Genomic DNA, 13,795 nt, shown 5'->3' with positions numbered 1-13,795 from the left:
TCTCCACACCCCTGTTTTCAAGCACCTTCCCCAGTTACCACCCACAAATGGTACATTCTGTCAATCAAATTAGCAGCCCCTCGTTGTTTTACTATCACACAATTTCCGACCACAATGACTGGTTTGCGCATGCGCATTGAGAACCATACGCATGCGCAGTTGTGCGAACATCGCTCAGAGCGAATGAACAGCCACTTACGAGTGGCTCTGAATCAGGCCCTCTGTGTATATAGATTGTACTATGTCTATACTCACAAGTGGCTGTGCTGCTTTTTGTCAATGTGTATAGGGGGTGCACACTGTTTGCTCTGCTGTACTCTGCTGTATATGCAGAAGGCTGTGCCATGTCCATCAGTAAAGACATTAACATGCATATATAAGCTTTGTGAATCCATGCCAATTAAATAGAGGTGCAACATCAAAATATATATACAAATAAATTAAATTCTATTGTTTGTACTGTTTGGTGTGCTTTACCCTGGTGTGATTTGTTGACTTGCATATATAAGCCCTGTGGCTCCATACACTTTGAATGAAGCAGTGACATTAAAAAAAGAATAAAAAAAGAATAATTCAATTGTTTGTACTGTCTGGGTTCTGTACCCTAGTGCGCTTTGTTGATGTGCATATATAAGCCCACAGTTTAAATTGAGCTACAACCTCTCGATTAATGCAGAACATAAAAAAAAAAAAAAAAGAGAGGAGCCTAAACTCACATATACCTTGAACAATCTAATTGCTGCTCATATAAAGGGAATAGCCAACCCTACTTGTAAATGGATAAAGATCAGAGACAGAGTGAAGATAGTTTGCAAATTAAATTAATAAATTCCATATTACATATAAGTAAAATAAATTAAATGAAAAAAATAAATTTCAATATCAAGAAAGATATGTATCCTGGGACCACTTATTGAGACAGTATCACATATGCACACTTATAATTGAATTTGAGTGTTAGTTATTGCAACAGTTGCTCCGTATTGCAACTATAACAACTTATTTTGAAAAAAACATCTTTCATGCAGTAAATCCTCTCTCATATACAGTAGTTTACTTATTGGTTTATGGGCTGCTTCAAGTTACAATGGAATTGCAAAGCTGCTCGCAGGCTATAGATATATGATGTATACATGCAGGCTATAGATATATGATGTACACACAGGCAGGCCCACCAAGAGCCATGGTGGGCCCCCTTGCTGATAGAAAAAAAAAATTTGCAGCGGCAGCACCGGACCGGGCCCCCACCTGGCCCCTCAGAAAGCCTGGGTCTGTGTAATCTGTACCTGCTCCCCCGCTCACAGCAGATAGATGATGTATAGATATATGATGTAGATATTTGATGTATGCACGCAGGCTACAGATAGATGATGTATAGATATATGATGTATGCACGCAGGCTACAGATAGATGATGTATAGATATATGATGTATGCACGAAGGCATAAGATAGATGATGTATACACGCAGGCATAAGATAGATGATGTATAGATATATGATGTATACACGCAGGCATAAGATAGATGATGTATAGATATATGATGTATACATGCAGGCATAAGATATATGATGTATACACGCAGGCTATAGATAGATGATGTATGCACACAGGCTATAGATAGATGATGTATTCACACAGGCTATAGATATATGATGTATGCATGCAGGTTATAGATATATGATAATACTTCATTTATTTTAAAACTTGCAACATAAGATAAATAAATATCATAAATATAAAATATTATTATAATATAATATACATAACAACAATAAAACTTAGGTACACATAATATTACCACATACTATGACCCCTCCAAGACAAATATCACCAAACTTGACTTTATATCATCTAACTCCTACAAAAAAAACTAAGCAAGGATTTATAACACACATCACCTATTCTAAATCACACACCTAACTAACAAATCTAACTCTACCGACCACCATTAACTGCTACCTCCAGGCATATGTATGGAAAATCTTCTCATAAAAATAATAACAACAAAATCTATGGGGCATGTAAGAAAAAGACTCCCAGCTGGATAAAGAGAGGCTATCCACCACCCACTCAAGGGGGGTTCAACTAACCCCACGGACGGTAACAGCTGATAGCATCTAGCCTCCCCTTATCCAGATTCATCATCCACTTCATCTCTTGAAGAATCGTACCCACCACCATTTCACAGAGGAGGACCTTTCTCCATATGGAGACCTGACACCATGTGCCCCACGTGTGGTACCTAATTGCTAATCTAACTTAAAAAATATGGTCAAATCAAATCCACCATACCTTCTGACCACCCCATAAGCCCTTTCAGGGTAACTAAGATTCAAAAGGCATGGGATTCCAATGGCTTTTGATACCTCCTCAAACTTTTACATTAAAGTGGAACTCAAGCAGGAAGTGGTCCATTGTCTCTCCCACCCCTGGACATTCCTCCCATGTACAACAATGTTCACTAGCACTCCACCACCTGAGGTTCTCTCCAACTTAAAGCTTTCCATGAAAAGAGATCAAGACAATATCTTTAAACTTTGGTGGTATCCTTTGTGAATTTAACAGAGCTACCCATCCAAAGCGACATTACCCGGGCAGTCCCTCAGTGACAGTGTAACATGAAATTGAGTCTGCAAAATTCTCTTCCCCAACTCCCTCCTGGAACAGTTTTTGACTTCACTCACTTCCACACCATATCGCTTTATCATCTTCAAGCTCTGGACGACATAGATCTGGAGGTAACCATGCTGAATCTGAAAACTTTTCACTTGGCCTCCATCTATTCATAGACTGAGGAAGGGAGACACCCATGGTCTGAATCCCTCTACCCACCCAGGGGGAGTATCCATAAACATACTCCAAACACTAAATTTTATAAAAGCTGTTACAAAAAAGATCACAGGTTTTACCATTTATAAACTCCCATCTTTCCTCAGTTTGTAGGTAACAATTTTCTAAACTGTGTTGGTCCTATTCCCCCACAATAGCAGAAAGAATAAGAAGTTCAATCTAGCCCACATAGATTGAGGTAGAAAGAACATGTAACTGACATACAAAAAAATGGAACCAGGTAAGTTTGGCACAGGTCAACCTTTTCCCTAAAAGCTAACTTCCATCTCTTCCAACAATCTACCTTCTTGGTAGCATCTTCCAGACTTTTAACCCAGCTTAGAGAGGCATAGTCACCATGATCAAATTTGAAGCCTAGGATTTTAATCTGATCTCTGTCCTGGGGGAAAGCTGTCTGGAAGGGAAAATTCATCACCCTTCTCCCCCATGCAAAACACTTTCCTGATTTATCCTGGAGCACAAGGCTTCAGAATACTCACAAATAAAATGTTCCTTGTCACAGGCCATTGCCTAATAAGACAGAACCACTGTGGCATCATATGCATAGGCTACTACCCTCAAGGGACACTCCAAACTCAGCTGAACCTTTCCTATAGTTCCACTCTCTACACTTCTGATAAAGGGATCTATTGAAGAATCATATAAAATGGGGCTCAGGGGACAACCCTGATGAACCCCAGAGCATACCTCAAAGGTAGGACATACCCAACCGTTCACAAGTGGGATGCTATCAGCCAGTTGATATAGAGTCTGCAATCAAATAACCACCCACCTTGGAAGACCATACCATTCCAGCAAATCCCACAGGTACTTATGGTTTACCCAGTCAAAAGCCTTAGACTGATCCAATGCCAGTAGATTATTACCCCACTTCTCAACCCAGCAACAGTTAATGACCTCCCGGACACCAAGAACAGCACTAAATGTGCTTTGACCTTTCACAGTACAGTGCTGAGAAGATGAGTAATAGCTCAGATAATTCTGACAGCCTAATAAATAGTAATTTTGCCAAAATCTTTCTATCTGTATTAAGAATGGCTATGGGGCGCCAATTCTCAATATGAGATGGGTCTTTTCCTTTGGATAACAAAATAAGTGCAGATAACCTCATGGAAGGAGGGAGAATTTTCTCATCCAGGCACTCATTAAATACTTCCACTAGGCGGGGAATAAGAAGGTCCGAAAAGGTCTTATAAAACTCAAATGTTAAACCATCTGGTCCTGGTAATTTTTGGGGGTCAGCCCCACTATCACTTTCCTAGCTTCCTCTGCAGTTATATAACAACCCAAAGAGTCAAGAGATGTACCCTGAGGATGCAAGCCTGGAGTCCCTTTCATAAATGTCTCCAACCTCTCTCTCATAAGTGGCTGCTTAGACAACAGATCAGAATAGTAGGACACAACTATGTCCAGAATGCCCTTTTTATCATTACAAAGAGCACCCTCTCCTTCTACCAGTCCTCTGACATGTTTAGCATCAACTGATGCTTTACAGCTCTGGTAAGGATCTGGCGAGAGGTAAACTGTAATCCCTTTCCAAAACCAAAGACGCCAATCAGTTATATTGAAAATCTCTCATCTAAGCCTTCACTCGGAAGATTTCCCCACAATCTCCCGCCTTATAGATAAAGAAATCCAATTTGTTTCTCAGTCTATGGTAAACATTCCACTTTATTAAGTTTTTCTTGGCTACAAGACCACCGAGAAACTTACAGATTCTCTTTTTAATTACCTCCCACCACTCCGACCTACCCCAACCAGCCTCCAGAAGTGTCTCCTGAGATTGAAAGAAGACCCTAAATGACAGCCTAATACTCTCTTCTTCCAGAAGCTCTGTGTTCAAATGCCAAAGGCCCAACCCTTTCTGAGGGGTATCTGAGGTATTCAAAGTTACTGAGAGAAAACTGTGGTCAGAGAACTCCACCAACCTCACCCCAAGGAATGAAGTTTTAGAAGTTTCCTTAACAGAAAACCTATCTATCCTAGTCCTATTGCTATCACTAAAGAAAGTGAAATCTGTGAGGTCTGGGGAATGATGAATATGTACATCCACCAGACCTGCCTGCCTAAGCATACTAACTAAAACATTGGAGTAATAGCCCAGAGGTCTCCTTGAGCCCCATCTGGCTTTTGGCTTAATTATGGTATTAAAATCACCATCAAAGTTAACCTGCTGGGCCATGAAAATATAAGATTTTATCTCCATGAAGAGACATTTCCTCTCCCATTGTGACTGAGGACCATAAAAATGAATTAACCTAAGGTCATTTCCCTTCATGTTAACATAAAAAATCATATATCTGCCTGCCTGCAATTCTATAATCTGGTGTATAGTTACCGTGCCAGTAAAAAGTACTGCCACCCCACCGTACAGCTCTGTCGCAAGAGTCCAATAAGAATGACCCCTCCTCCACTCACACTTCGATTTGTGTAGAAAGTCCAATTTACTAATCCTAGTTTCTTTCAAAAACAAAAAATCAACCTTAACCATGTTGAAAAAAATTAAAGGTCATCATACGAGCACGTTCGGAAACTATGGAAGCCACAATAATCATGGGAAATCGTATAGGGTGAGGATCCATATTTATAGATTATAAAAGAAACGTGACCTTGCTTACTTTTACTTCTCCTTGTGAATTTTTTAACCAAGAAAAACACAACCAGGAAAAGCTTAACATGAATACCAGCCCCCAACGTGGCAGAATCTTCCACACCTAAAGTCAAGGGCACATCCTGTGTACCCTCTCCTCCACCCCCTTGGGACAACTCCCCCACCACCATCAGAAGGCCCATGAACTGGGGGATTACAAAATAAGTGCAGATAACCTCATGGAAGGAGGGAGAATTCCCTCATCCACCCGCTACCTGAATAGAATCCACTATTGATCCCAAAGAGGAATCAATCACCTTCTCCTCCATTTCTAATCCCTGAATTTCCTCTATAACCACTGCCATATCTTCCACCACCCCATCATTTATTGAAGCATCCTCAATCACCTCCGTTCCAACCGAATCACATACCAAACCTTCCTGATCCTCTTACAGTGATATCTCTACCTCCTGTTCTGGCCCTTCCTCTTTTTTCCCTTCCCTTTATCACCACCCTTCACTTCACCTTGTTTTGGCATCCTCCTTGCTTTCCTCCTACTAACCTCTGATACCAAAAACGGTACACCCCCCCTCCCTTACTATCTCCCCATCCTCATCAGAAGTAAATACATCAAACTTGTATGATAGCATTAGGGTCATATCTTCCCCATCCTCTTCTTCTTTCCACTTTTAACTTTTGGAAAAGGCTCTTCTTCCACCCCTTCCCTTTTCACCACTTCCCTTCTCACCTCCTCCACCCTCCTGCTTTGTACTTCTTTTACCACCTCAGCCACCATATTTTTTTCCTTTTCTTTATCCTTCCTTTCCCTCTTTCTTGTTGAGTCTGTATAGACTGAATTGTGGATTGCTTCTGGGCACCTACTATAAGGGTGCCCCACTTCCCCATATAAAATAAACTTTATAACATGAAATTCCTTTGAAATGTGACCAATTTTCCCACAAAGTGAACATTTAATCACAATTTAGTCAACACTCAGATGCCTAAAGTCTCTGAATTTAAAGAATGTCCTCAGCTCCCCAGGGTAGAAACACTGAACCCTATCTAGCCCTGTGTTGGCAGCCAAGGGAACATGCACAAACTCAGCATCTGAGTGGCACTTAATTAACACCTTCCAAGCCCCCCACACACCCATCGTATGAACAACCTTTACCATTTCCGACTGTACATCTCCATATCTAGAAAGCCAGTCATTTTTATCTTTAGGTGGTAAAGATTTGATTCCTGACTAGTACTGTGGCCTTCACTCTGTCCTGTTTCGTCATCACATTTGCAACAAACTTATTGTTTGGCTCCGAGTTTCTGTATGTCAGCCACTTCACCCAGAAGGCCTGTAATCCTAGATATGCCAGAAAATTTAAATCATACAGTACTACACAGACATTACTGGGTGAATGCAGGCATACAGATCACTTTGCAGAAAAACCAAAATCAAATATCATTTTCAGGAACTTTTCATTGTTTGGTGCTTCTCCCTCCCCCACCCACTTGTATTGCACCTAATTCCTCCTTTTCCCTACACCACCAGCTTTCCCAACATATACATTACTAGCCAGATTTACTCTTATGCCCTGCTTAGAGACCATGCTTGCATATGTAGCACCTTTGGCATAGAATTGTTCATGTTTTTCCCATTTTGTTTCCAGAAATTTCAGCCCTTGCTGTCATGTCTTTAACAATTGTTTCAGCAGCTGTTTTTGCCCTTATAGGAACTGCCATTTTGTCACCATACACAGTCTCTATGATTAGTCTCTCATCAGATGACACAGTGTTCATGTTCAATATTGACATATCCTGTGCCATGAGCATCGAACCGACCGAACCACCTGTACCAGCTTCGCCCTGCACTTCACAGGACTGAACCCCTGTATTTATCTCTGGTGCAATGGGCCTAACCCGGGGCCCCCTTTTCAAACTTTCTTTAATCAGTGCTACCACCAGCACTATCTCTGTATAGGTGACCTCATCCTGCACCCTAGAAACAGCCCCCCACTGTTCCCCCTACCTTGTCACCAGCTTCTACTGTGGGTGGCCCTGACTCACAAGGGACAACCAGCACAGTAGATGCAGCACCAACACCCACCAGCATCTCATGAACCATCACTTACCCGCAGTTCAGTACTACATCTCCCGCCCTCGTATTCATCCGCATCATTAATTCCTGGGACTCTATCCTCCTTGTTCCAAGCACCCCCGACTCAGGTTTTATTGTACTGACTTTCTTCTCCATACTTGGCCTAGCTTTACCATCAGATTCACACACTTGCTGTCCAGCAGAACCATTTATATTTGTATTTGCCCCTCTCTGTGGTTCTGAAATCCAAACAGACCCTGCATTCTTTTTCTTTCTTTCTTTCTTTCTTTCTTTCTTTCTTTCTTTCTTTCTTTCTTTCTTTCTTTCTTTCTTTCTTTCTTTCTTTCTTTCTTTCTTTCTTTCTTTCTTTCTTTCTTTCCTTCTTTCTTTCTTTCTTTCTTTCTTTCTTTCCCAGATTTATATTTATTTTTTTAACTTTGTCCAATGCTGTAGTCAGTGTCAAAATCTCATCTTCCACCGCAGGATGCTCCCATTTAAAGCAGTTATTATTTTTCTGCATTTTGTATTGCAATCTTGAATTTAGTCTCCTTGCCTCTCTTTGCAGCTATTCTATGCTGTACTGAGCATAGGCATCCTACTCACTCTCTGGTGCAGATTCTTCAGAACCTAACATGCTGTCACTTATATACAGTGACAGTGCTCCCCCTACCTCACTGCCAGTGGGGTCTGACACACTACTCTCAGTTACTCCACTCAGGGGTTCCCCCACTGGCAGTTTATGGGGTCCTGCTAGATCAGAAGCCCCCTGAATATGATCCAGCTTCCCTGTGTCCCCAGGACTCTCATTGCTTGCAACACTGGCTCTTTAGCAACTGATGACTTCATCTCTTGCCCAATGCCTGCTAAGATACTCCCAGCCATGAGCAAGGCCGCCAGGACAGGAGACACTGTGGCCGGAGTTCCCCGCCCAGCATCTGCAAGAACACACTTGGCTATTGATGGGGCTACCAGAACACTAATTTCCAGGAGTGGACTGCTCAGCCCTCAAAAGTTCCCCTACTGCTGGGAACCCCACTGGAGCCATGAGAACCAGAGAACTGCTGAGGCAGAAACCGCTGCAGCAGGCACTGAGACAGATGCTGATTGCCCTGCACCTGCCGATACACTCATTGCCATGAGCGCAGCTGCCAACACGTGAGCCACCAGGACATGCTCCACTCTGCTCTGATCCACACTCACACCAAGAACCTCCAGGTAAGGTTCACTTCTGATGCCTTCCTCACTGTCACCGTAGGATCTTCCACTGGTGGGTGTAGCTCCACTGTAACCGCATTTGATCCCCCTGCATCCTCTATCGCCTCAGGCTGGCCAACTGCCACAGAAGCCTGGGACCTAACACTTTTAGGTATTTGGCACTTTTCCAGTGCCACTTCAGCCTGGGATATGCACTGGGATTATATGGGGATAAGTTCCCTCTTCAGAATAATAAATGGCAATTAGCATAAACCATAAATAGTCACACCAGGGTCATGGGCACACTTCCCCAGGCAGAGGCAGCATGCCTGGGGAAACCTGCAGGGGAATCCCCTTTCACACAGCCATGTACGTACAACAGGAGCAGCAGCACACACAACCTCCTCCCATGAATGCATGCAGGCTATAGATATATATGATGTATGCATGCATGGTTATAGATATATGATGTAAGCATGCAGGCTATATGTGTATGATATATACACACAGGCTATAAATATATATGATGTATGTATACAGGCTATAGATTTATGATGTGTACATGCAAGTGATACATATATTATGTATGCATGCAAGCCATAGATAGATGATGAAAACACACTGGCTATAGATAGATGATGTATGCATGCAGGTTATAGATATATGATAATAATTCATTTTTTATAAAACTTGCAACATAAAACTCATAAATAGCATATATATATATATATATATATATATATATATATAAATATATATAAACATAATATAATATAATTAACAACAAAAACTTAGGTATACATAATATTACCACATACTATGCCCCCTCCAAAAAATATCATCAAACCTGACCTCATATCATCTAACCCCTTCAAAGAAAAACTAAGCAAGGATTTATAACACACATCACCTATTCTAAATCACACACCTAACTAACAAACCTACTGTAACTCTAGCCACCACCATTACCTGCCATTTCCAGGAAGATGTATGTAAAACCTTCTCACAAAAAATAATAACAAAATCTACAGGGAGTGTAAGAAAAAGACTCACAGCTGAATAAATAGAGGCAATCCACCACCCACTCAAGGGGGCTTAAACTAACCCCACTGATGGGACCAGCTGACAGCATCTAGCCTCCCTTTATCCAAATCCATCATCTTCTTCACCTCTTGTAGAATTGTACCCAACACCACTTCACAGAGGAGGACCTTTCTCCATATGGAGACCTGACACTGTATGCCCCACATGTGGTACCTAATTGCTAAACTAACTTAAAAAATTGTGGTCAACTCATATCCATGATACTTTCTGACTACCCCATAAGTCCACTCAGGGTAACTAAGACCAAAAAGATACGGGATTCCAATGGCCTTTGATACCTCCTCATTAACTTTTACATTAAAGTTGCACTCAAGCAGGAAGTGGTCCATTGTCTCCCCCACCCCTGGACATTCCTCCCATGTACAACCATGTTCACTGGCACTCCACCACCTGAGGTTCTCCCCAACATAAAGCTTTCCATGAACAGAGAGCCAGGCAATATCTTTAAATTTTGGTGGTTTCCTCTGTGAGTTTAACAGACCTAACCCATCCGAAGTGACATTACGCGTGCAGTCCCTTCAGTGACAGCTTGACATTAAAGTGAGTGTGCAAAATTCTCTTCCCCAACTCCCTCCTGGAACAGTTTTTGACTTCACTTTTTTCCACACCATATCACTTTATCACCTTCAAGCTCTGGATGATGTAGATTGGGAGGTAACCATGCTGAATCTGAAAACTTTTCATTTGCCCTCCATCTATCCATAGAATGAGGAAGGGAGACACCCATGGTCTGAATCCCTCTACCCACCAAGGAGTAGTATCCATAAACCTACTCCCAACATTAAATGTTATAAAAGCTGTTACAAAAAAGATCACAGGGTTTACCATATATAAACTCCCATCTTTCCTCGGTTTGTAGGTAATACTGTACTTCTCTTAACTATGTTGGTCCTATTCCCCCACAATAGCAGAAAAAATAAGGAGTTCAATCTAGCCCACATAGATTGAAGCAGAAAGCACAGATGATTGACATCCAAAAAAATTGGGATCAGGTAAGTTTTGCACAGGTCAACCTTTTCCCTAAAAGCTAACTTCCATCTTTTCCAACGCTCTCTGTTCTTGGTAGCATCTTCCAGCCTTTTAACCCAGTTTAGAGAGGCATAGTCACCATGATCAAATTTGATGCCTAGAATTTTAATCTGATCGCTGACCTGGGGGAAGCTGTCTGGAAGGGAGAATTCACCCCTTCCTCCCCATCCAAAAAACTTTGCACTTTTCCAATTTGCCCTGGAGCATGAGGATTTAGAATACCTACAAATAAGATGCTCCATGACACAGGCCTTTGCCTGAGAAGACAGAAACACTGTAACATCATCTGCATAGGCTACTACCCTCAAGGGACACTCCGGACTCAGCTGCACTCCTCCTAAAGTTCCACTTTCTACCCTTTTGATAAAGGGATCGATTGCAAAAGCATACTGTATAAATAGGGGCTCAGGTGGCAACCCTGATGAACCCCAGATCATCCCTCAAAGGTAGGACCCACCCAACCGTTCACAAGTGGGAAGCTTTCAGCCAGTTGATATAGTCTGCAACCAATTAGCCACCCACCCTGGAAGACCATACCATTCCAGTAAAGCCCAAAGGTACTTATGGTTTACCTGGTCAAAAGCATTAGACTGATCCAATGCCAATCCCCACTATTGAGCCCTGCACTGCTGAATGACCTCCCGTACACCAAGGACAGCACTAAATGTGCTTCGACCCTTCACAGTACAGTGCTGAGAAGATGAAAGTATTTGCTCAGAAAATTCTGAAAGCCTATTAAATAGTACATTAGCCTTAATGTTTCTGTCTGAATTAAAAATGGCTATGGGGAGCTCTCTCTCCCCATGACATCAAACAAGAGGGCAATGAATATACGTGCAGGGGCTCTGGCTGACGGGAATATCACCTGGCAGATCAACATACTATTAGGTTTGATTTGCAGCAGCTGGCTGTGATGCCTGCCATTTTGTGATCAAAACCTAGTAACACAGAATAACAGTGGTATCTTGCCTGGGGTCACATTCTGATCTAGAGCTATTACCACCCTGCTTTTCCCCAATAAGCAATGGATAAAAATATGAATAAAAGTGAATAACAGCAATTTCACAACATCTTATTCAGTGACACTGCTGGCCAGGTCATAATTAATTATTTTACTTCTCATAATTCCTTGCTATTTTATTGTCCTTGTGGTATTAAACCTTTGCTCCACATACTAAATCTGGCTTTGATGTAGTAACCCCTACATAGAGCTCTGCTGCTATCCTGCAACTATATCTTATATTTAACTTTCACTATTATTGCTCATAATAAGGTTTCATAACATACTCAATTTCTATGGAAAAATACTTCCTTACCTCAGCCACGCTGATATCACAACAACAGAGACAAGAGAAAAGGCGAGCTGAGATGACTATGTCTTCAGGTGGTGATACAGATGCTGCAACACCTGCAGCAAAGAAAGCAATATTACCTCAAGACTCATTATCACCTCAGCAGAGCCATAGTATATCTGATGCCCCTATTAATTATAGTGATGTTGTTGAAGCCATAAAATCAACAATGGCTCCACTCTTGTTTCAAGCAGTTTCCGATATTACCTCACAATTGAAAGAATTAAACCACAGAGTTACTGAAGCAGAACAGAATATGGGTGAAATTTTTCAAGATGTCTCCCAACTACAGTGAACAAGTTGGAACAAGACAATCATCTATGGAAAAAAATTGATGACCTAGAAAATAGGTCTCTTCAAAATAACATTAGGCTAGTTGGCCTTCCAGAATCAGTCAAAGGCTCAGCATTAGCTCATTTTATTCGCAATACATTACTGACTCTACTTGATATTGTAGAGGAATGCCGTGACTTTGTAGTAGAGAGAGTCCACAGATTGGGACAAGATCCTAGTTAAACTAATGCTCGACCAAGAGTAGTGCTTTTTCGATGTCTCAATTATCTACATAAACAAGCATTTTGGGCAGCTTCAAAGAAGAAAACAACCTATAATCTGGGAGAGCAAGAAACTTTTCTTCTTTCAGGATTACTTGGTGGAACTATCTAGAGCTCAGAAGGCTTTTTCTCCAGTTTGCTCTAGATTAGTTGAAGACAAAAATGAAAATTTGCTCTCATTTACCCAGCTTGGCTTCCCATTGTTCGAGGGATCCACTTACAAAGATTTCATCAATCCTATAGATGCAATGACCTATAAACGTGAGGAACGAGAGGCTTCTTCTCAAGCTATATCTGACATTCCTTCATCAATTCAATACATTTCTTTTTCAAGCCCTTTCTGGATCTTTTTGAATGATTGTGACACTGTTTGGTCCTATATAAGTTAGTTTATTAGGTGCTGAAGACCTGGAAGATTTGCTGACCACCTCATTGCACCAATAGCTGAGTATATATTGAATACTGAATGTTATTTATTTTTATGCAATTTAACAAAAATGCTCAATATATCGCTATTGGGGGAAATAAATGCTCTATTAATTTTGTTAGTATGTTAGTAATACTAGTTACTCTCATGTTTACTATATATTAGAGGGTAATAGCACCGGGCTCTGTTAAGCTTTATTGAATATCTTTAGCTATAATATTGGATTTAATGTACAAATATAGTATAGACTTAAATTTTTTTAGGCTAATAATAATCTTTATTCTATTTAATAGATTGGAGTATAATTTGTTTTGTCAGTCCCCTGTCTTTGTCTTTGTCTGTTTGTGTTTCATCCCTTATGTTCACTCCATCCCCATTGCTTCTTATTATAATTGGAGGTATGATTAGTTATGGCTTCTTATATTCAAAACTTGTTCAGCTTCTCTACTATGAGGTTCCATGGTGCTTAAAATTGGTACGTGGAATGTAGGATGGACTAATTCCAGTATGAATAGATGTAAAATTCTTATGTACCTCTCCAAGCAACAAATAGATATTGCTCATCTCCAGGAGACTCATTTGACAGCGGAAGAGATGACTA

This window comes from Taudactylus pleione, unplaced genomic scaffold (genome assembly GCF_031769625.1).
Source record: "Taudactylus pleione unplaced genomic scaffold, aTauple2 ptg000319l, whole genome shotgun sequence".
In the NCBI taxonomy this organism is placed as follows: Eukaryota; Metazoa; Chordata; class Amphibia; order Anura; family Myobatrachidae; genus Taudactylus; species Taudactylus pleione.
The sequence above is the reverse complement of the archived record's forward strand: the minus strand, read 5'-3'. Positions refer to the sequence as shown.